Consider the following 23642-nt stretch of genomic DNA (forward strand, 5'->3'; position numbering starts at 1 on the left):
GGATTCAACAGCTAGGAAACAAATACTAAGATGTTGTTGATTGTTGATATATTTAGTATATCAATTTCAATATATAAGCATACCCTATTGAATTTTTTTTTCACAGTGGTGGAATATTTTAATAAAGGTATTTAATTTGATTTGACTAACACATAATAATTTTGTCAACTGAAACAGAAAAAAATATTTTGGATTTTTAATGTTTTGTGCCTGCATGCTGTGTAGATCAAGTTCAGTGATATTTTTACTTTATATTTATTTTTCTGCAATTGTTTTAAATAGTCGTTTCTTGCACAATTTTCGTGTATAATTTCGTAAATATTTTTTATATATATGTATGTAAAAGCCATAGGCGTGAAATAAATAAATAAATAATACGAATCGAACTGTTTCGTAATTGCAAAATCGTACGCTACCTCATTTCTCGCAATAACTTTTACCACTGTACCACCGTGTAGGTGGAACTCATTTTCGGGTTCTAGTGAAGTTCTATGACAATAAGGAATCGATCAAATACCGCCTTTGCGTGTTCCTTCAGCCATTGAGCCAACGTCAATACTAACTGCCTTTGGTTTGTGTTAAATTTCTCTCACCAACTGCAATGATACCCTCCCCAGTCCGCAGTAAGTCAATTCACCCACCACCCCCCACCGTCCCAGTCCCGTCCAGAGGTCGTCAACTTATTTTAACAAGAATCTTGAAAAAATGTACTTGTCGATATTTTGCCAAGAATTTCCATAAAAGTTTGATGCAAAATATTTTTCAATTCCTAAGAAAGAAGTGTTGTAATTAAGTTGATGTTTGCCCCATAAAAAAGGTATGTAGAATAACGTAATCATTACACTACTTTACATGTCAGTTTTCAGTAGGCAGAGATGATGGCCACTACTATACAATCAATGAACCTACACGAAGAAAAATGAGTAAAGAGAATCTCTTTAAATATTCGGTAATCCGGTTAAAAATGGTTTATTATAAACCATTTACTGATAAATATTGAGTATATAATATACACGTGTTCATGCACGTACATATCCCTTGATAATATATAGTGATAAAATGCGAAAATATTTCGAATTTCTGGACATCGTGATGATATATTCGTAATTTACTAAAAGTTTATCAGGAAATATATAAATTCATTCATTTAGGCCTGCAATCCCGCTTTTACGGAAAACTAATAATAATTTGAAGAGATTCTCAGTAAATTAGCCACTCCCCTTCCCACTTCCCTCTCACGTCAAATGAACAGGCTTTATTAATAAAACTTCAATTAAAGAATGTTTTGTCGATTTGCCTTGATAGTATATGATGACGATGCAAAGAATTTTCGTTGTAACGCAAAAATTTTCGCGTTTTCCGACATTATAATAATGTATTCGTAAAAAAAGTTTATTAGGAAACCTGTTAATTCATTCGTAAAGCCTGCAATCCCGCTTTTTATCCGGAAACGCCAATAACTAAAGAGTTTCTTAATTAATTAGCAATTGTAATTTTTTTCGTGCACGGATATTAAAAATGAGAAAAATAAGGCGAAACACAACCTGTATTGTAAGGCAAAAATCTGATTTCACGAGACAATAACCCCTCTCCAATGATGAATTCTGTTATAAGTTCTGGTTAGTAAATTGCTAACAGTATGGAGTTTCTAGAAAACCACAAATTAAGTAATCAAGTGCGGTAAGCTGTTTACTTTCAGACCCAGATGTCGCGGGATAGGAACACGCATTGGAAAAAAAATATTTTTTAACATTAGTGCAACATCCGTGATACTAGTGAAAAAGATCATCCATATATGGCACTAGATATTAGTCTATTAGGTTCCTCATAGACGACGTTAGTTGTCGAGCATTGTACAGAAATTAAAAATACGTACCATCCTCACTTAATCCAGCCTATCAACATTTCCATTTTCCCAAATCAGGGATACCATAGACAAGATACCAGATAGTTGATAGTTGCGATTCTTTTGCGGTTATTAAAATTAAAATAAAGTAATTCAACCTTAAATCAGTACTTGCAGATTGATATTACCTGCACCTCCAACCCCCGATCTGTTTGAAAGGATCTGCAATTTATCCATCGCATCCCTTACCGTGCTGGGGCACAAGTATTTGCATAGTAATCTCATTCGATCAGCCGAGCTAGGACGCCCAGTGCCCAGCATCCCGTTTTGGTCCAGCTCAGCGTGTGTGCTGCTAATCAGCGGATTTTCCATTTTAGCTTGGGAAATACTCTAGATTTTACATATCCAATGAATTGAAGTAATCATTTAAAGTGCAATCGAGGCCGAATCGGTTAGTGGTTTGTACTTAAAATAGATTTTGGTGATCAAAGTTCTGTATTTAAAAAAAAAATATATTTGATGCAACAACGTTACATATTTTAAAACATTATTTGATAATGTTAGCTTCACTGGGTGCTTTACCCGTGCTGAGGTCCCCGTTTTAAAATGTAATAATCTTCCTAAATGTTCGTTCTGTTATAAAACGATACCCACTTGTAATCACTATCATATATGTCCAGTAGCTACAAAAACTAATCTATGAGTTCATAGTTAAAAACAACAGGTTGATCATTATTTCTTTTTGACTAATCACTTTGTTTATTTCAACTTTTGATAATTACTTTGCTTGTGAAATCCTAATGTACCTATTGTATCTGCATCCTTGTCCACATATAATCACACCGATCCACATTTCAACACCCTGCTTCCGGTTTCCTGCACCCTGTGACACAATATTCCTCATCCATTAATATATAATTACAGTACTAACGACTCCTCTTTGCTCTTAGTCTTAGTAAGTTTTTAGACGGTACACAAGTACCTATCATTATTTGTTCACCTGTTCTTAGTGTGTGTTAATAAATAAATCTATAATTTCTGTATAATGTCATTTTGGTGACTAATTTATTTAACACTCCTAAACCAGAATACAATAGACGGTATTCTGCAAACAAAGAATATGGGAAAACACGCGTGCAGAGAGAAAGCACTTTAAACAAGTTCTCTAGGGTCAATCACAGTTGTCCCCTTGAGCGGTGTACATATTAGTGGCCATCATAAAATAAATCAGGAACCACCGGGATCGTGCAACAGACTTCGGCATATTTGTTGGAATCTCGGACCAGCTTCCAAATAGTTGGTCAGTGGCCAGTCTAACAGTTCGTTAAAAATCTTATATCTCCTAAAGCTTTTAAATGACTTTTTGGCATTTTGACACAATGTTGCATGCGAAAACGCATATGTTTTGACTTACCTATATTATATAGATGTCACCTGTGACAAGTAAAAAATGTTTTTTTAAACACAGCGCAATCTGTTGAACGTAAAAACAATACGCGATATTGTTTATCTATCTATACAGACAGTCTGAGCTAAAAAAACATTTATAAGGCAATCAGGTGTGTAAAATTAAAAAATGTTTATTATCAAGGGGGGGTTAATGTACCCTGTGCATGGATAAAGCCTACTGATATAAAAAAATCTAAATTATTAGGAATCTCTACAAATATTTCGTAATCCTGTTAAAACGGGACTTAACGATATAATTGATGGGTTTCACGTAAAATTTTTAGTAAAAAAAGGAATTTATTATTGCGACGTCGTAACATGTGTTCATAAAAATCATTATATTAAAACACAGGTGCATGAATACGTGTTCCGATATATTCGGAAAGTACAAACATGTTATTAGGAAACGGCCTGCTATCCCGTTTTTTACAGGATTTTAATAAATCAACAATACTCATTTTTATCCGTGTGTACAGCACCGGAGATCAAGGAATCAATTTATTGCATTAAATCTTCAATATCTTTGTGAAACTATTAGGGACAGAATTTAAAAGAAAACCAACTGGAAATCCTGGTAAGAATGAAGTCTTGGTAGAGGAAGCTGTCAAATCTTATGGGATCGAAACTTAAAAATGATTGGTATGAGTGAAGTTTCACTGAATTGTTCTGGGCTGCAGCCTACGGAGTGAAAATAGCTCAACGGTTTCGTCGACACAACGCGCCACTCTGGCACAACACATCACTGCAAGAGTTACCAAGTAAGTTAATAAATACTTAAACAGTGATGAGAAGGTCCGTAGACTTTCTTTCGCCCTTGTGAGGTGATTCCTAAAATAAAAATTAAATTAAAAAAGGGAAGAATTTCTTTCTAAAAAACTACAACTGCCCCTTAAGATCTTCGTTCGTGATTATTCCGATCACTTCTTCTAGTTTTATGATCAAACTCTTCAACGTTCCTGTTATATTGTGGTGAAATAAGAATACGATTATAATTGTTTGAGTTTAATAAATAAACCATTCTTATTGACAATCGTTTAACAAGTGCTTGACAGGAGTTACGACAAGTTCAGAAGCAAAGAAATCTGGGCATAGATAATAGACAATGATAATATGTAGGCAGTGTTACTATATCCAACAGTTCCATTTATATAGTCAAAATGTTCTCAAACGTAGTTTTGAAGTCTGTGTAAAGCACATTTAATAGAGAATGAAGACCAAAACGTCATTAACCAGGACGTTTGTCAACGATAAGTTGCGGAACTGTGAAAATTCGCGCCTTCCAATGTACAATGTTTTGCTTAAATATATTATTTCCGACAAGAAAAATTACGTAGATTTCATTTATATACATCAATAAATAATTTTACGAAAGATAAAATAAATAATTTCCATGTCTATAACTAGAATTATGTAAACTGTGTTATCTGTGTTAAGTGATGTCATTTACGGAACGCTTGAATGTTGATGATAATTTGATATAAATGGTGGTCCGCTTGCGTATACCCCAATTTAAATCTCGTGGAAAATAAATAATAATAATGCTTTTTTAATAGATTTCCTCAATTATCTTAGATCAATGCACGGATAACGCATGTGTGCGTGTTTGTAGCTCAAAGCATTTCAAGTATTACCGTGATTTATTTTTGGGATATTATGCCGTGTCCTCTTTCTTTTGCCAATATATCGCACAGCGTTACAATGTTCATCATAAGGATAGATGTGTGGAATGTGGTGAAGTGTGTATTTACGTATGTAAATGCAATAACAAAAAGCAACATGGGACAATACCTCAAAAATGAGTCACGATAATCTATAAATATTATAAAAAAGGAAACCATGTTTCCCTACCCGCCTAATTTTCTTCACCACCAGCCATTGCCAACCATCGGTGATTATTATGGTGGTAGATAGACCTTGGTGTCACATTGAAAGTAATATAGTTTGGTGGAGGTGGCTGAGTGGGTGACAAAAAAGTGCTCTGTTATGGGAAGGCCGCGAATGCTTCAGATTATTTCAGAATGAGCACAACGACGGTGTCGGTGAGTCTGGAAGGTTCCAGAAAGTTCATGAAGCTTCTCGAATGCTCTAGAAGGTTCTGGAAATAGAAAGTTAAAGAAGGTTCTATAAGGTTCCAGAGCAGCGGAGTGTGTAGGTGAGTCGAGAAGGTTCTGGAACGTTCGAGAATGCTCTTGAAAGTTCTGGAAGAAGCCACAGTAACGCGGGACGGGGTACAGCTAGTAGTCCAATATAATCTAATAACTTATACAAAAATGTTAATGTTATATAATGGATAATACTTTTGGCCATGAAAATCTAAGATCCTACTTATACAATTCGAGGTTTGTATTGCCATCCGAAGTAAATAATGTTCTTCAAGCAGCTGATTTATAGATGTTCACGAGTCAAGTAATAAGCTTCTATCGCCGTCGATTCTCTTGCTTGTCAGGTGTTTTGTAATGTCTACATGTCCAACGTGTCAATACAATATCTATAGAAGGTCTTCAGTTTCTCTTGATCTAGCTGCACTAGTTTGTTGATGTCTTGACGTCTCGAGCTCTGTAAATAACTGTATATAAAATAGTCTTTGTTTTATTTTTTTTCAGTTTTTATTACATACAATAACTTTACATATTTTAAAAACATTATTTGATAATGCGGGCCTCAGTGGGTGCTTTATTCGTACTGAGCCCCCCATTTTACAATTAAATCATATTCAATAAATAAAATAATAAATTGATTTAAATTAAATTAAAAAAAATAATAATAAAGGCGGCAATGAAAAAAAAAAATCGGAAATTGCAGTACCTACTTTGAGTACGGTTGTACATAATGATGTGTGTATTTTTTATTATTTTTTATTTATCAAATAATTAATCAATTTACAGAGTGTAAAAAATAGCTATTTCACAGACCCAATATTTTACCTGTTAAGGCTATACTATGGCAAAAAAATTATAATTTAGCAAAAATTTACCCCGCAGCATAAAGAGAAATTAGAACATAAATACAGCACTAGATTCACGCGCAATGACGGTTTAATAGTTCCAAAATTTAATAATAAGTACGGACATAGAACGTTTGAATACAACATACCGAAGATATTTAATTTATTTCCTGACAAAAGAAAAATATTTCCTGAAAAAGTGGCTATCAGGAAAAAAATATTTACTTTAATATGTATGAAAAAATGTTGAATCTGTAGATATAAGATGTAAATTATAACATCTAAAATGTATATGTAACTAAACTCTAAGCACCTGTTGACAAGCCAATTCAATTGGCTTAGCATATTAGATTAGCTTGGATTAGATTAGCTTGTTTGTTGATATGTATTTACTATTAATTCAATAAAAAATAAAAATGTTAACTTAAATAATTTATACAATTAATTTTCACTGCTTTTAATTTTTTGAATGTGCCTCTTCTATAGAAGCTGGCGCTCGTGTCTAGAAGAGTGGTGAGCATCAAGAATATTTAGTGTTTGTAATTATGAATATTAAAATTTATCATTAATTAAAAAGAAGAGTTTCATTGAACTTTTACATTGAACTTTTCTTTAATTACTTTTAGTAGTTGTTTATCATTTTCTATTCTTCTGACATTTTAGGGTAGGCTGTTGAAGTATTTTTTCCCTAGATATATGTAATGATGTTGAGCAAAAGTGGTGTTACATTTTTTAATATGTACCACCAATATTTTTTAAAACCATATTAATGATATTGTGTATTATGTATTACGTATATATGTTTTATTATTTTACTTTATAAAGGTTAAACGTTTTTTTTTCTTTAAAGTTAGCTGTATACTACAATAGGTTAAAATTAATAAATAAATAAAAACTTACATAATATCAGTTTTAGGGACTTTAATTTCAAAAAAGGAATTAAGCATTTATTCAAAAAAAAAACGTTACTATCAATATGACAACTCTTTTTTTTAAATTTCTTCAAGAAACCAATATCAGAGTAACATAATATTGAAAAACCAAGCCATTTAGTAAAAATAAATCTGAATGGATTGGTCCTACCACTATTCGAACGAAGGAGTCAAAATTCTATTTCTTTATAAAAGGAAAGTACATTTATCATCGAAGAATAAGATGTTACCAACAAATCTAAACGAAACATAACAAGAGACACAGAAGATAAAAAATACGCTATGCACTGGGAATTGAACGTCTTATCAGGACAACGTCTTTATCCACTCGACTTACCACCTAATTTTATAGTCATATTTGTCGATATCATATTTCAAAATTAGAATTAAAAATATTACCTAGAAACTAATTTGTTAATTATTGTCTAATTCAACAAAAATTGAAAATAGATTTAATTATTATAACGGCTCCAGACCCCTCCAGTTTCCCAGCATATATGGATTGTTAGTATATATATATACACACTTACAACACATATATTTAAAGTAGGTGCAGCAGATTTTTAAAACCGGAAACAAAACTAAAAAATAAATTTACAAAAAAGAACTTCGCAAAGTTCAGTCAACTACAGGGTTTTCCCTGGAGAGAGAGGTGTTATTTTGAATAGCCCGCTATTTTGATAGATGTTACTTTTGAAGCTGTCATTTTTTAACATTTGACAAGTAGAAACTACGCCATTAATAAAAATGGAACGATACAACATCGCATTGAAATTATTAAAATTCACTTGAGTGAATCAAATGCAATCATCTTGAGTGATGAGGCCCATTTCCACCTCGGTGGCTTGGTCAACAAAAAAATTTAATTCTCGGAAAACCCAAGAGTTATTGTTGAAAAGCATCTCTATCCTTAACGTGTGACTGTTTGGTGCGGTTAATGGTCCGATGGAGTCATTGGACCTCATTTTTTCGAAAATGAGGCTGGAGCAACAGTTACGGTGAATGGATTGCGCTATCGAGAGATGATTAATGATTTTTTATGGCCGGAATTGGTGGTGTTGATCTAGACAACGTTTATTTTCAACAAAACGGCACACTACGTGCCACACAAGCAACGAAACCATTGATCTTTTACGATTAAATATCAAAATAAGACCTCTTATTGGAAAACCCTGTATTTAAAAATAAAATTTCCACTTGCAGTTGAAATCAAACAATTTATAAAAAAATTCACACACGTCACGAACAGACTGAATTTGACAGGAAATGCAAATATCCTCAGCTTGAAAACACTGCCAGCAGGATTTTCCAAAAATTTGTTTCTCTTTTTAAATTCATCTATTTGATTTGCGATTTTGTTTTCGTGAACGAATAAATGCAATAGGAAGTGGAAATTTCAATTTTAACCACAATCCGACATCCGTTCGAGCTGAAACTCGGCAGACTCGTTATCAATGAAAATACATTATCGCAACTTTAGATGGCAATCAAACATACACACCCATTTTTTTGAAATTGGATGACATTATAGCAGTTAATATATGAAATAACTGTCGCTCCTACCCAATCTGCATTTGGCGGAGTTGTTAGCGTATCTTATTCTAGACCCAGGGGAGGAAGGTTCAATCCCTAGTCAATCCATTTAAGTTTTAAAAGATATTTTAAAAGTTGACAGCAGTTAAGTGCGGTTTCCGGAGAGAACGGTCAATTCTCCATCAAACCTTTTCAAGATTTATTACAGAAAAAAACTTAGTTTTTTAATGGGTTGATTTTTGTGGTGTAGAAGTGGGATATTAAGACCACATATTCTTTTAGTTGTTCATCTCTTAACAAATACCTTCTCTTAAATAATAATTAATTTTTTTGCATGATTTGTATAGCGCCGTTTTTGTGCAAAATCACCTCAAGGGCGATGTACAGTGTCTTCTATCAAGCATCTAAAATTGTCTATACTCTGTTCAATATCTCATCTCCTCGAAGTCTGAACTCTATTTTTTTTTAATTTGAATTACGCACAAGAGTGTTAACTGCTTCCAACCATCTGGAGCCAGTGCGACTATGGCATCCCCAATCGGGGTATGTTGTTGAAGGGCTCCAATCTTTCACATCATTATGAAATGCGACAATTAAATAAAATTAACAAATAAATTCACCCGTCATTCCATTATTTTAAATGACAGCCTACAACACCATTGAAGTATGAAAACTACAAATATGTGAAAAAAAAAAGTTCTATTTATACGGCATCCATAGGGTCAGACTCTCGACTAGCAAGGTAACGGGGTCGTATTCTGGAGTGCGCAAGTAAATTTTATTTTAATAATTTGTGTAATTTCACAAATTACTCATTAAAAATAGTATATATTATATTTGCGGCACGTTCAGAATGGAAAATACTCCCGAAATTGCCCAAATTGCCCTGGTGTAAGACAACCATTCAGAATTGAAACGTTGCTTGAAATGGCTTTGGCCGTGTTTGGTAACCAGATCTTAATAGCCAGGTACTTTACCACCTTTCTCTTCCCAATCTTATTTCCCTCCCACTACATTCAACCTCACAACATAACCCAACTGGGGATGACATATTGTCACTGGCTCCAGACGGTTGTGAGCAGTTGGGACTCTTGTGCGGTTTCACACATAAAAAATTTTTAAGGGTAATTTATTTCAAATTAAAAAATATATATATATATATTGTAATTTTGGAACAAAAAGTTGCCATTTACAAATTTTAAGAGCAATTTAGTTCTTTCTACAATATATAAAATATTACTTCCTCTTGAGTTCAACAGCTTGGCTGAGGAATGATTCATCGGCCTCAATATTATCCTCCCTCCTACAACATGGGTCTTTTCAAGACTCATGTTCTCAAAAACAATCGTTCGGGACATCAAAGTTCCATTTGCCAATTTCCAATTTGAATTTCAAACAAAAGTGGGCATTCAAATTCAAACATTGACCCACAATATCTCAGTTTCACATCAAAGACAGATAGAACCTTATTGTTCCAAGGGAACGACGTCTAAGAATAAATTGTAAGCTTTTAAAGAAATGAATCTGCAAGTCATTGATGGGTGTAAAATAGTACCCTAGAGTATACCTTCTATTTTTGATCCTTTTTACGGCTTACTAATGTGACTTTTTCTTGAAGTAGTATCGACTGATTTAACTTCAGTGTGACTTAAGATGGATGCATATTTTACAGGACAGTGGACTGCGTAAAAGAGTGGGTGAAATATCGCCAGAGCAAGACAAAAGACAAGGGAGAATGTAGAGCAGAAGTAATGGATATTTGATCTGAAATGTATCCATTGCACAATACAATACGATATGACTTCCCATTACAGTTGAAGTTTTTTTACTGAATGGTTGGTTGTGTGAAAGGAATTATTAATTAATTTAGAATTAACGGCACCATGGTCATTTACATACATCATAGTTATTGACTGTCATTGTACAGCGTAGAAAGAATAAAGAAAAATAAAATTATAAAATCATGTAAAAAAACAAGACAATAGAGAAAAGAGTAAGCATTAGTACAAAGTTAATGAAAGAAACGAAGAAGTAACAAAAACCAAAACAAAATACCTGTTACGCAGTGACCTCGTTAAAATATCCATTTGAAAAACAAAAGTTTCAATGGTGCAGCTTTTTACTGCAATAGAGGCATATTAAAAACACCAGCTAACATAGCATAAGAGTTCCCTATAGTGTGTAATCTATATAACAGGATTGTAGCCTGAAACCGTAGTATAATTATAATAATTACACGGTTGTTAGAGACGTTAGGAAATTGACCTAGATGTACGGTGACATTTCGACAAAAAATAACATAAATATTATTCTTTCCCATGTCGTCACTGGTCACCTAGCCAAGACCGATGTGTTGAAATGGAAACAAATTTTGCTGAGGAACATTCAATTTGCAAGGCGGGTATGGGTGCCGCCGTCCCGGGAACCATTTATTGGATAGCCAACACCCCTGCCACAGGGGTTCGCTACGATTGGTGATTAAGCAGGAGTGGCCGGGTTCATGGTGTAAGGATTGTCTAGGTCTTGGCAGCAGATGCTTTTTGCTCATCTAATGCGTGGTGGACCGAATCGGAAGAGATTGGTTGAGGGGGCACATCCAATCCAGATTCATACCCACCCCTCTTACCTTTTTCCTTCCCAGAACTTCCTCTTCGTAATTTCTATTCAAGGGGCCTCCATTTTGGATCCAATTAAAAAAGTCAAACTGTTAAACACTGTATTCTAAAAATAATAAATACACTCGGTTAACTATTATTTCTATAATCACGCTACTGGTAAAGGTTACATAATAAGGATTTATAATTTAGCTAGATAGTTCACCACTTCATGCAACATACGCAAAGCTTTATTAAAATATTTGAGAACGAACCACAATATATAAAGGTTAATGTTTTTTTATGAAAACTTCTCTTATCGGTACCTTCGCAACTATATTTGAAATTTACGATTAATTAATATTTTTTTTCTTCGTATTTTACAATATATTATATTATATACATCTCTTACGGCACCTTCATCGCATCAAATTTGGAACCATTGGAATAAAAGTATCTAGAGATATTTCTTGTACTCTGCTCAGAAAAAATGACTGTGGTGGCTGTGCGTATACGTTCTCCAGTCATTAAACATATTGCAGAGGTGTTGGCTATTCAATAAATGGTTCCCGGGGCGGCGGTTCCCATACCTGCCTCCCAAATTGCGTGAAGTAAATTTTACATATTTTTTTTTATTTTCCTCGTCTTAATCAAGAAACAAGAATAAATCATGGCACATAAAAAATATGCTCGAATGCAAATTTAGCGGTCGCGGGTTAATTGTCATCAAACACGGCTAAAGCCATTTCAAGCAAAGTTTAATCAGTGCGATATTGAAAGTATCTACCACTCTGAAACGCAAATATAATATAATATTTTAAGTGAATAAATGGTGAATTAATTTAATTTAATTCAATTTTTTTTTATCCTGATGACGAAACCTTTGGGTTTGAAACATGTTGATAATTGTTACTAAAAATAGTGGTTTAAAAATGTATTATTTTCATTAAAATAAATATATACCGAGATAATATTTGAAAATCTTCTACCATCATCATTACGAGGGGAAGATAATACTAGTTCATAATTATGTATGTAACAGCTCTTCAAATAATTGGATGAGTTAGTCATATGTATGCAACGAATATGCAGATAATTTAATTTATTTATCTCATGTACGTAACGAATTTCCAAACAAATGGATTTATTGGTCATAATTATGAATGTAACATTTCTCCAAATAATTGGATTTGTTTGTCACATGTTTGTTACGGCTCTCGAAACAATTGGATTTATTGGTCATAATTATGAATGTAACAGCCCTCCAAACAGTTCATAAATTTAAATTTATTTATTTCATCAAAAAAATTACAGAATTACAACATATCATTAGTAAGTAAAATACCTATATGTAAGTTGGTAGCAATGACATTGTTGAAAGACTGTTACAATAATAGAACAGTTTCTAATAGAAAAAAAGTAAATATGTATAAAAGAGTGTTATATAGATATGGCATAATATACTATATTTTAAGTTGTGCATAACCTGCCTCACTAGGCAAACCTGTGTTGAGACAGATTTTTTAGTTAATGATTTCTCACATTTTGTCTATGGTTTATTTATAAGTGTTTAATATTGGTTCCTATACAGCAATACATTATTTTAGGTTATATTTTTTATTTGCATATACACAATACAAATACAGCAAGTTTTAGCACAATACATACTATAATAACTATCAATGACAAGGCGTTTGGTTAGGTTACATTTTTGTTTGCATATACACGATACAAATACAGTAAGTTTTAGCACCATACATACTACAATAACTTTCAGTAACAAGGCGTTTGGGTGAGGGCACCAGTATATGCTCGATTATTTGAATAAATCCAAATTTTAAAATTTTTTTAAAATTCCTTCTGTGTTTGACTCAGTTTAATATTTTCTGGGAGCATATTGAATATTTTTGTGGCAAAGTATCTAAAGCCATGTTGACCAAAGGTGGAAGAAAGTGCAGTAGCTTGCAATATGTCTTTGTTCGAATTACGCGTAAATCTCAAGTTAATTTTTTTTCGTAAAGCACGTGTTTGTTTTTAAAAAGAAGCATGAAGATAATTTTTACATAGATCTGTCTAACATCAAATACTCTCATTATGTGGAAAATTAAGTTACTGATTGAAGTTTGAGGAAGTTTGAGAATAATTTTGATAATTGTTTTCTGCGCCTTTTCAACAGGATCTAGAGCTGATGAAGTACCTCCTCCCCATGCAATCATACCATACTCAATGATGGATTGGGTGATTGCAAAATAAATCGTTTTTAGAATTTGTAAGTTAAGGAAGATCCTTATGGATCTGAATATATGTATTGTTTTCCTATTTTATTTGCAATGATCTGAGTATGTAGATTCCATTTGAGGTATGGGTCAGTGGTGAAGACGAGGTACTTCATTTGTGGAGTACGCTCTATACTGAGGAACTCATTACATTAATTGGAATTCGTACAGTTATGTATTTTTATAGCGTAATCATCATTTGGTTGGCCTGTAGTATTGATGCTTGAAGTGACATTTTTTTCGTGTTAACGGTAAGCGTGTTTATATCTAACCATTTTTTAACTAAGTTAATAATTTTTTTCAGCTTTTTTAAAAACAGCTGACCAATTGAATTTGAACAGTAAGACAATATCGTCAGTAAAGCTAACAATGCTTCCCTCAATTTCTAGGTTGCAAAAGTTGTTAATATACAGTAAGAACAGAGTCGGTCCCAGTACGCTTCCTTAAGGAATTCCATAGTCAGATGAGCGCTGATTACTGAGGGGATTATGTATTTTAACTTGTTGTTTGCGTCCATTTAGGTAGATTTTAAAAAAGTTTGGCTCTTTGTTCGCAATGCCAATATTTTCTAGTTTTTGAATTAGTTTGATGTGTGATATTGTATCAAAAGCCTTAGAGAGGTCTAAAAAGATTGATTTACATTTATTTCCTTTATCAAGGCTTTTTACAATGAAGTCTGTCACACTAGCAATGGTACCTGGGGAACTTTTATTTTTTTGGAAACCATATTGATGTTTTGAAAGTATTTTATGGCTCTCGACGAATTTTAAAAGTTGTGCATTAGTGAGGTTTTCATAAACTTTAGACAAGCTATTCAGTAAAGTAATTGGCCTATAGTTGTTGATATCTGTATTGTTTCCAGATTTGTAGATAGGAATGACGATACTTTGTTTTAGGTTGGATAAGTTAGTCACATGGATGTAACGGCTCTCGAAACATTTGGATTTATTGGTCATAATTATAAATGTAACAGCCCTTCAAAAAGTTGGATTGGTTAGTCACATGTATGTAACGGCTCTCGAAACAATTGGATTTGTTGGTCATAATTATGAATGTAACAGCCATCCAAACAGTTGGATTACTATTAACAATTGTATTTGTTAGTCATATGTGTGGACTGCTTTATTTACAATCCTAATTTTATTTTTACAGTCTTTCTCTAAAGTTCACATCGCTTGTCGGCCTGTTGGCTGAGATCAAAGTGTAGTCCACATCTGTTTAAATATTCAAACCCTTTTTCTACACTTTTTCTTTTCTACGCTTCACCCATAGGAAAGTACTCACTCTTACGTAGGATGATTTTTTAAACATTGACTTTCCACGAAAGCACTAGCGGTTGTTTTAAATAATGTATGAAATGAGAAAAATAAAGTGCCTTCGCCTGCGATGAATCCAGATACTTATTATTTATTTAGTAATATCGTGTGGTTGTGCCCTTGCAGAATCACAGCGTCGCTTGATTTGAATTTAAATTTCCAAATTACCGAGAATTGAGAAAGATTTACCCGAAGAATAGAGTGGTAATGGTCCATTCACACGCGACGATCTTCGCTCCAAACACAGTTATAGGGAAGATACTATTCGTTTATTACAACCATTGCGGCCATCTCCAGCAGTTCTGCTTGCTCGTATAACGGTGGCACCAACACCAGGGGCGATCAACCTATCCTATAATGCAGCCACCTTTTATTATTACTTAACGATATTAAACCTAATTCTGTTTTACACATTGGATACGTTCCATAGAAACATAGCACAAAAAACTGAAAACAATGTTTTAAATGTACTACAGGTGAATATAATGTCACTTTACATATTGCATAGAAAAATTGGAGATATGTGCTTGATTCAATTCTATTATAATTCATTTCTTAGTGCAAATACTTATTACCGTTTGATTGCATTATAACTCACTTCTGAGTGTAAATAATTATTAGCATTCAATTCTATTATAACTCACTTCTAAGTGCGAATACTTATTACCATTGCGATTAGTGGACTCTGTTATTTTCAATTAATATATCTATTGTTGTTATCTCAACACCATTTAAAAACAGAATTTTCTGTACTTATCATTGTATGAGTTTTTTAGAAAACAACTTTTTTGCATTAACAATTACAGACTTGGTACATCATGCCATATTCAACTTTACAGGGGAACATAAAATATTTATTTTTATTGACTTTTTAATAAGATTAGAAATGTAAACTGGCTATTTACACCATTGGCCAACAGCGATACGAAGATACAGATTTTTTTTTCATTTTACTATTTTCAGGGGTTCGCGTACCAAAGTTTTATAACCCTACCAAAACTATTACTTCCTTCGTTGAATAGAAGCACATTACTTTGAACTGTATACAGATAGGTACCGAATTTAAACGTGTAAGCATACCTTAAGAATATATCACTGAGAAAATCAGACACCATTATTTGGTGAGATGGGCGAATGAAAATTGGTTGGTTATTACTAAAATGAAGGTCCGTGGTAAAATGATGTTTACCTTTTTCGGTCTGACAGGAATTTTGGCAATTCCAACAAATTAAGTACGTCCTTCATTATCAGATAAGTAATTGAAACCACATACAGTAAAGGTCCTGAGTGAAATGGTGTCATTAGCAGCCATTAAATAATGTTGCTTTCAAATAATATTCACATCATATTTCTATTGCGCAGTTTCGTGAAAATTGACCTCAAGTCAAAATATATAGGTACATTAGATCTATGTTAACTCAACACATATAGTGGTGACTTTTGAAAAAATAAGATATGTTTGTAATGTTTACACGGGAGGTGCTCGGTTGTGCTGTAACCTTTTTTGTGTAGTGTCTATATTTTATATTCCTTTATGTTTTCCTATAGCTTTTACAAGGTATAGTTTGGTTCGTTTTTAAATGAGACATGTTTTTCCAGTTTCGTAGAACTCCATCTAAGTTTCGCAAGTGTTTTAGTTCTTATTATTGTGATAGCTGTTTCGGAGTTCAAGGTCATTTTCAAGCTGTTTTTAGGCTACGTTGAGACGACTTATTTACTTGATTCTATTTCAATTTAAGTAAAGTTATATTTTAATTAATTAAGTAAGGAAAATTATTTATTTCATAATTCTCAGTATGCTCACAAGACCTAAATAATATAAAGCAATAAAATAAATAGCAGTCTCGTCTTTATTAAACAATTAAGAAAATTACGATTACCATATAATGTGGGGAAAACGAACTTCAAAACACTCCACAGAATAGAAAATCTATTATCACAAACACTTTCTCAATAAATACATAATTTTCGACAGTTAACAAATTGAAATAGAAGCATTTGATTATGTCGTCTCAAAGTGGCCTAACCACAGTTTTGAAACCGAAACAGCTGTCATAATTAAAAAAAACGCAGAGCTAAGTAATTACATTATAAAATTTTATTTCCAAATTTTTTTTATAAAAATTGTAACTGTATTACACGGAGTTTTGTGGTTTCGGTTTCAGTCTGTATTTGGTGTCAGTATATTATCTATTTCTGATCTCCCTATGTTTTGTTCTGTTTAGTGGTTTCGGTTTCAGTCTGTATTTGGTGTCAGTATATTATCTATTTCTGATTTCCCTATGTTTTGTTCAGTTGAGTGGTTTCGGTTTCAGTCTGTATTTGGTGTCAGTATATTATCTATTTCTGATCTCCCTATGTTTTGTTCAGTTGAGTGGTTTCGGTTTCAGTCTGTATTTGGTGTCAGTATATTTTCTATTTCTGATCTCCATATGTTTTGTATCCACCTTTTTATTTCATATTTAATATTTTGTGATTTTTAAATGAGAGTGAGATTTCATTGTACAGTTTAGTCCAGTAGTATGTAGGAAGTTTTATCGTTCAAATATTGTATTTATAGTTGCTTGTTGGTTATGTTAGTTCTCATTTATTGTGTTTTATATTTATGAATATAAAGGAGAATTTTTATTTAATTTCATGGATTTTAAATAGTGATTTTAGGATGTATAAATTAATACCGATAATTACGTATTACAATAGTGATAGCTTCCTGAATAATGAAGCTCACGATATACAACTTTATATTTTGAAAATATCAATGAATTTTCACAAACCAATTAATACCCCGGTATGATTTGAGATTTTCACGGCCAAAAGAATTATAGTATTTGTTTTTGGGGTATAATGCCGTGTTGCGCTAACTCCTTCTTTAGCCAACGTTTCGGACAGCATTGCAGTGTCAATCATCAGGTCAGATGTTTAATTTAATTTAATGATGTGTAATTGGACAGTGCAATGCTGTCCGAAATGTTGGCTAAATAAGGAGGTAGCCCAACACGGCATAATACCCCAAAAACAAATCACTATAATCAATACCCCATATTAATTCTTATTTTACGGTGTCTTTCATGGAACGCTATAAACTGATTCTATTCAATTTATACAACAAAATATTATGTTGAAAAATTTCAACTCTAATATCTGTCTTTATTAATATAAATACAATTAAGATCCAGTTCGTCGCTTCTTTTAGAGTGTAATAAAAATAGTGTTTTACTTTTGCAAACAGCTTTTAAAGCTCGAATAAAAGGCGTTGGATACACATAGAAATAAAAGCAAATCCCAGAGCATTTATCCCACTTTGCACTACAGGTTGTGAGTTATATAACGAGCAAAGAGTTGCAATATCGACCAACTACACTCGTTCCTCGCAGATTCGAGTTTATCTCAATCTGAGATGGATCTCCATGGTTTCTTCAGACTCGGTGCTAAGCGCACTTGAAGTGAAATGACACTAAACTGCGCTATATAAATTCCATGTTATTATTATTACTATCGGTGCTAACCGGGAATGAATCACAGACAAACTGCCTTACTTATTAGATTCTTACGCGCCAGTTCAGCGTTGGTACAGTTAAGCTTGCTTTAAATTCCGGTTTAATTATACCTACGCCATGACTCGAACTCGAACCGTTGGGTTGGATATCTTACCTTCTATACCTTAATAGGGTCAGTCGCCGAACGCTTGTCAGGAAGATACCATCGTATGGGATCCAACATAAGTAATGTTTTCACTATTCCGACTAATATTTACTAGTAAGTTAATAAGTAAGGGTGAAAGAGTAAAAGTAAAATAAAATCTTGTAAATCAATTATTTTTACGCTATGTAAAAATGGTGTATTTAACACCCCTTGTTTTATTTTTAATGTATGTAACCAAATGACGTTGTACCCGTAAAACAAGCTAACTATATTTGAAAGAACCGCTTAGGTTTGTATTAACTCGTGAATAAATTTTCATAAATTTACTATTGGATCTTTTTATAAATATGTTTCATTTAATGTATTAATAGTCCTTACCTACGTATAACCAAGCGGTTAGATTTGCACCATTTAATTTAATTTATTCAATTTAATTCCATTCAATTTAATTTCATGTTATTGTATTAATTTCTCTTTTATTTCATTTATTCTAATGTTATAGATCATATTAGTACTCTGGTATACCCAAAAGTCACGAACCGCAACAGCATTAATAGCATAAATATTTTTTTAAATTTATTAATCGACAACAGAAATAAAAAATCCAGATATGGATATTCCAAATATATTTAAAAAAACACACTTCAAAACTTTTTGATTAACATATAATTTTTGAGCAAAGCTTAAACTTGTTCATTTAATTCATTGTATTTCTGTAAATACAGCGATATTTGCATCGTACCTATTTATAAATATTTGTATACATTTGCATAAGGAATGAAAGACAAAAAGACTTACCAAAACAAGTCAAAAAGGCATTGTATGTTATGAGTAATCATTAAATATAATTATTTAATTGTGTGTTAGTTAATTCTCATAAGTAAGTCAATAAGAGCTCATAAAAAATAGTTTCAGGCGTTATAAAAACCACCCTTTAAAAGCACATTTTAAAACAATAATGAATTCATCCCGTTTATAAAGGTTTTCCTTGTTCGCCATTTTGTTTGTAAATGGCGCTAGCTCGATCCATCTGATCCGACCTAATGGACGCTAAATGCCAATTAATCGCCAGTATACCCTTCATTACTCTCCCCGACCGCACCGCGAATATTTCACGATAAACAAAATGGAAGAACGAACAACAAAATGGCGGCAAGCTTGCTCTTGCCTTTCCCGCCGAAATAATAAGGATAAATAAGTCACGGTAACTTAATTACCCTAGAAAGTAAAAAAGTTACATGGATGGCTTTTTTTGTGATTTTGATTGTGTGAAGTGCAATTGCGGAACCTTTATTACGACAATGTGGTAGAACTAGCGGTAATATGATTTATTTTTGGGGCACTATGCCGTGTTGCACTACCTCTTTCTTTAGTCAACGTTTTGACCAGTATTATTGACATCAGAGGCGGATGTGTGAATACTGGACACTGTAATGGTGTCCACGGCGTAATACACCAAAAATAAATCACCACAATATACAGGGTGTATCGGCACGTACCCGACAAACTTTAACCAGCTATTCCTTAGCATATTTGGAGTAAAAGATCTTATGTGCACTTTGCTGTCCGGTAACGTTTTTTTTAAATAATAAAAATGTTTTATCCTTTGTCACAGTTTGAAAACCCATCTGGCAAATATTTTATTCGAATTCTGTTGAATAATGCACGTGTGTACCTATATTGGCGCACTTTTACAATCACAACGAAATGGCACACACCATTCGTCTCATTTTTAACTATTATTATTTAGTGTTTGCGAAAGAGCGAAGACGCTTTTTGACATACTTGCTTATAATATAACAGCTGTTGAACACGAAACGCAATGCCAATGACAGTGATGTAGTGTGGAAATTTTAAATTTTTTTGTTTTAATTGAAAAAAAAATGCTACCGGACAGCAAAATGCCCAAAACATTTTTTACTTCAAATGTGCTAAGGAATAGCTGGTTAAAGTTTGTCGGATTAGTGCCGATACACCCTGTATTATGTCAGTTTCTATATTAGTGATGTTTTCAAAGACACGTCATATCAATTTTTTTTTTAAATATAATTTTTAACATTTGTTGAAAAAAATTTGACCTTACTGGGTCTTAACTTACCCCGTTCTAAGGTCATTATAATTTGTATGAATTATAAATTGTAAGTTTTGTCATTTTTTTTAGTAAGTTAATTTTTTTAAGTAATTTTTGAAAATGTTAAAAATATACAAGAGGTAAATTATAAAGCGAAATAATAGAAGAAAAACACGACATTATACAAAAAAATGTATGGTGGAAAATCATACAGAAAAATATATAACATAACATCAATCTTTGTTTGGTTGTAACATTTTATTTACATTCCTCATCGAATTCAATAAAATATTCGCACCGATTCTTTAGTAAAGCTGTTAGTAAATATATTATACTATATACACAGTATAGTTCTGTTGAAAAACTGTCATTTAGAACCGATACGTTTGAAATTTCAGATTTAAAAATTGATTCATCTTCAGACCATGATTTTGAGTACGTATCCAAAAGTCAAGTCCATTCAGCATTGTAGTTCTTGAGAAAAAAGCTTTAAAAGTTCGAACCCAAGTCTTACATTTAGGCCCGTAAGAGTGATGATATTTTCTCAAATGCTTTTTTCTTCACATTTTAAAATTGATTCAACTTTAGACCATGATTTTGAGTACGTATCTGAAATTCCAGTCCATTCGGCTATGTAGTTCTTGAGGAAACGGCTTTAAAAGTTCGAACCCAAGTCTTACATTTGTTGACGTAATAAATGACACAAATGATCTTTTATGCAGATTTTAAAATTGATTCAACTTTAGATCATGATTTTGAGTACGTATCAAAAATTCCAGTCCATTCAGTTTTGTAGTTTTTGAGAAAACGACCTTAAAATTTGAACTCAAGTCTTACATTTAGGCCCGTAAGAGTGATGATATTTTCACGAATGCTTCTTTCTGTAGATTTTAAAATTGATTGAACTTTGAAACGCTAAAAATTTCTTTTGCCGGGTTTGGTGACCAGATTTACATAATTCTGTACCAGTTTAATATAAACGGTTATAAAATTTTTATACTACCAGTTTAATATTAACGTAATTGGGTTTGTTCGTAATGTAAAATAAATTTAAAAAAAAAAGGTAAGCACATACATTTTTTTCTTCCTTTTATTTAAATTTTTCGCGTTGATTTGATCAGGCGGAAAGTTTTTCGGTCGATGACCTCAATATATATTTCCTCAAGTGTGTACAATAATGTACCTTATAATTTAAATGACAATAAATACAAGGGTAAACACAACCAACACGGCCAACCATTATGTACAACGGTTGAATAAATGTGAAAACACCCCTCCCACATTTGTCGGGAAACTGATGTCAAGCGCCTTGAAAACAAAATTTATATTATGGTCCTGTTCATACAGAAATAGTCTTTTATAGTCCCGAAACACGAATAATAATGCAAGTTTTCATACATATTTAAATGGATCGTGAATAAAAGGCAAATTCACGCTTACTACTGAATTTGTAGACAATATCTAAAAGTGTTCACATTATTATGGGGTACGTATTTTGGGTAGGTAGTGTATCAGAATTATTTATTTATGACTAGCTGACGTATACTCGGCGTCGATCGGGGACTTTTGAGGTTGTGAATTCTAGTGTAGGACAACTCTATCTGACAACTGGGCGCATTTCAAAGGTGGAAATAATATTATTGTATTGTAGTAAATATTTGTTTCACTCGATCGTGACATGTCTTCCTCGGGCGTTTTCGACTTCTTAAACCATTCATTTCCAAGTCATACATTCTCCTTACATCTCTTTTTACGTTAATCACGTACTACGCTTCATTTTAAGACAAATAATGATTTGATTAATGTCTTCTTCGGGACTCCCCTACTTTTTTACCATTCAATTCACGTTTTATCATGAAATCGACATTGTAACTCTTAAAAAAACAACATTATTTCGACTTTTAACTTTAATTTGACTCTGTATCTCATTCGAGACAAAATGATGTAGCATTTAATTCGATTCTGTATCTCATTCCAGACAAAATGATGTAGCCTTTAATTCAACTCCATATCTCATTCCAGACATAATGATGTAGCCTTTAATTCAACTCCATATCTCATTCCAGACATAATGATATAGCCTTTAATTCAACTCCATATCTCATTTCAGACATAATGATGTAGCCTTTAATTCAACTCCATATCTCATTCCAGACATAATGATGTAGCCTTTAATTCAACTCCATATCTCATTTCAGACATAATGATGTAGCCTCTAATTCAACTCCATATCTCATTCCAGACATAATGATGTAGCCTTTAATTCAACTCCATATCTCATTCCAGACATAATGATGTATCCTTTAATTCAACTCCATATCTCATTTCAGACATAATGATGTAGCCTTTAATTCAACTCCATATCTCATTCCAGACATAATGATATAGCCTTTAATTCAACTCCATATCTCATTTCAGACATAATGATGTAGCCTTTAATTCAACTCCATATCTCATTCCAGACATAATGATGTAGCCTTTAATTCAACTCCATATCTCATTTCAGACATAATGATGTAGCCTTTAATTCAACTCCATATCTCATTCCAGACATAATGATGTATCCTTTAATTCAACTCCATATCTCATTTCAGACATAATGATGTAGTCTTTAATTCAACTCCATATCTCATTCCAGACATAATGATGTAGCCTTTAATTCAACTCCATATCTCATTTCAGACATAATGATGTAGCCTTTAATTCAACTCCACATTTCATTCCAGACATAATGATGTAGCCTTTAATTCAACTCCATATCTCATTCCAGACACAATGATGTAGCATTTAATTCAACTCCATATCTCATTCCAGACACAATGATGTAGCCTTTAATTCAACTCCATATCTCATTCCAGACACAATGATGTAGCATTTAATTCGACTCTGTATCTCATTCCAGACATAATGATTTAACCTTTAATTCGACTTTGTATCTCATTCCAGACATAATGATGTAGCCTTTAATTCGACTCTGTATCTCATTCCAGCCATAATTATGTAGACTTTAATTCGACTCTGTATCTCATTCCAGCCATA

This window comes from Hesperophylax consimilis, chromosome 14, assembly GCF_061612785.1.
Source record: "Hesperophylax consimilis isolate HC1 chromosome 14, BYU_Hcon_1.0, whole genome shotgun sequence".
NCBI classification, from domain to species: Eukaryota; Metazoa; Arthropoda; class Insecta; order Trichoptera; family Limnephilidae; genus Hesperophylax; species Hesperophylax consimilis.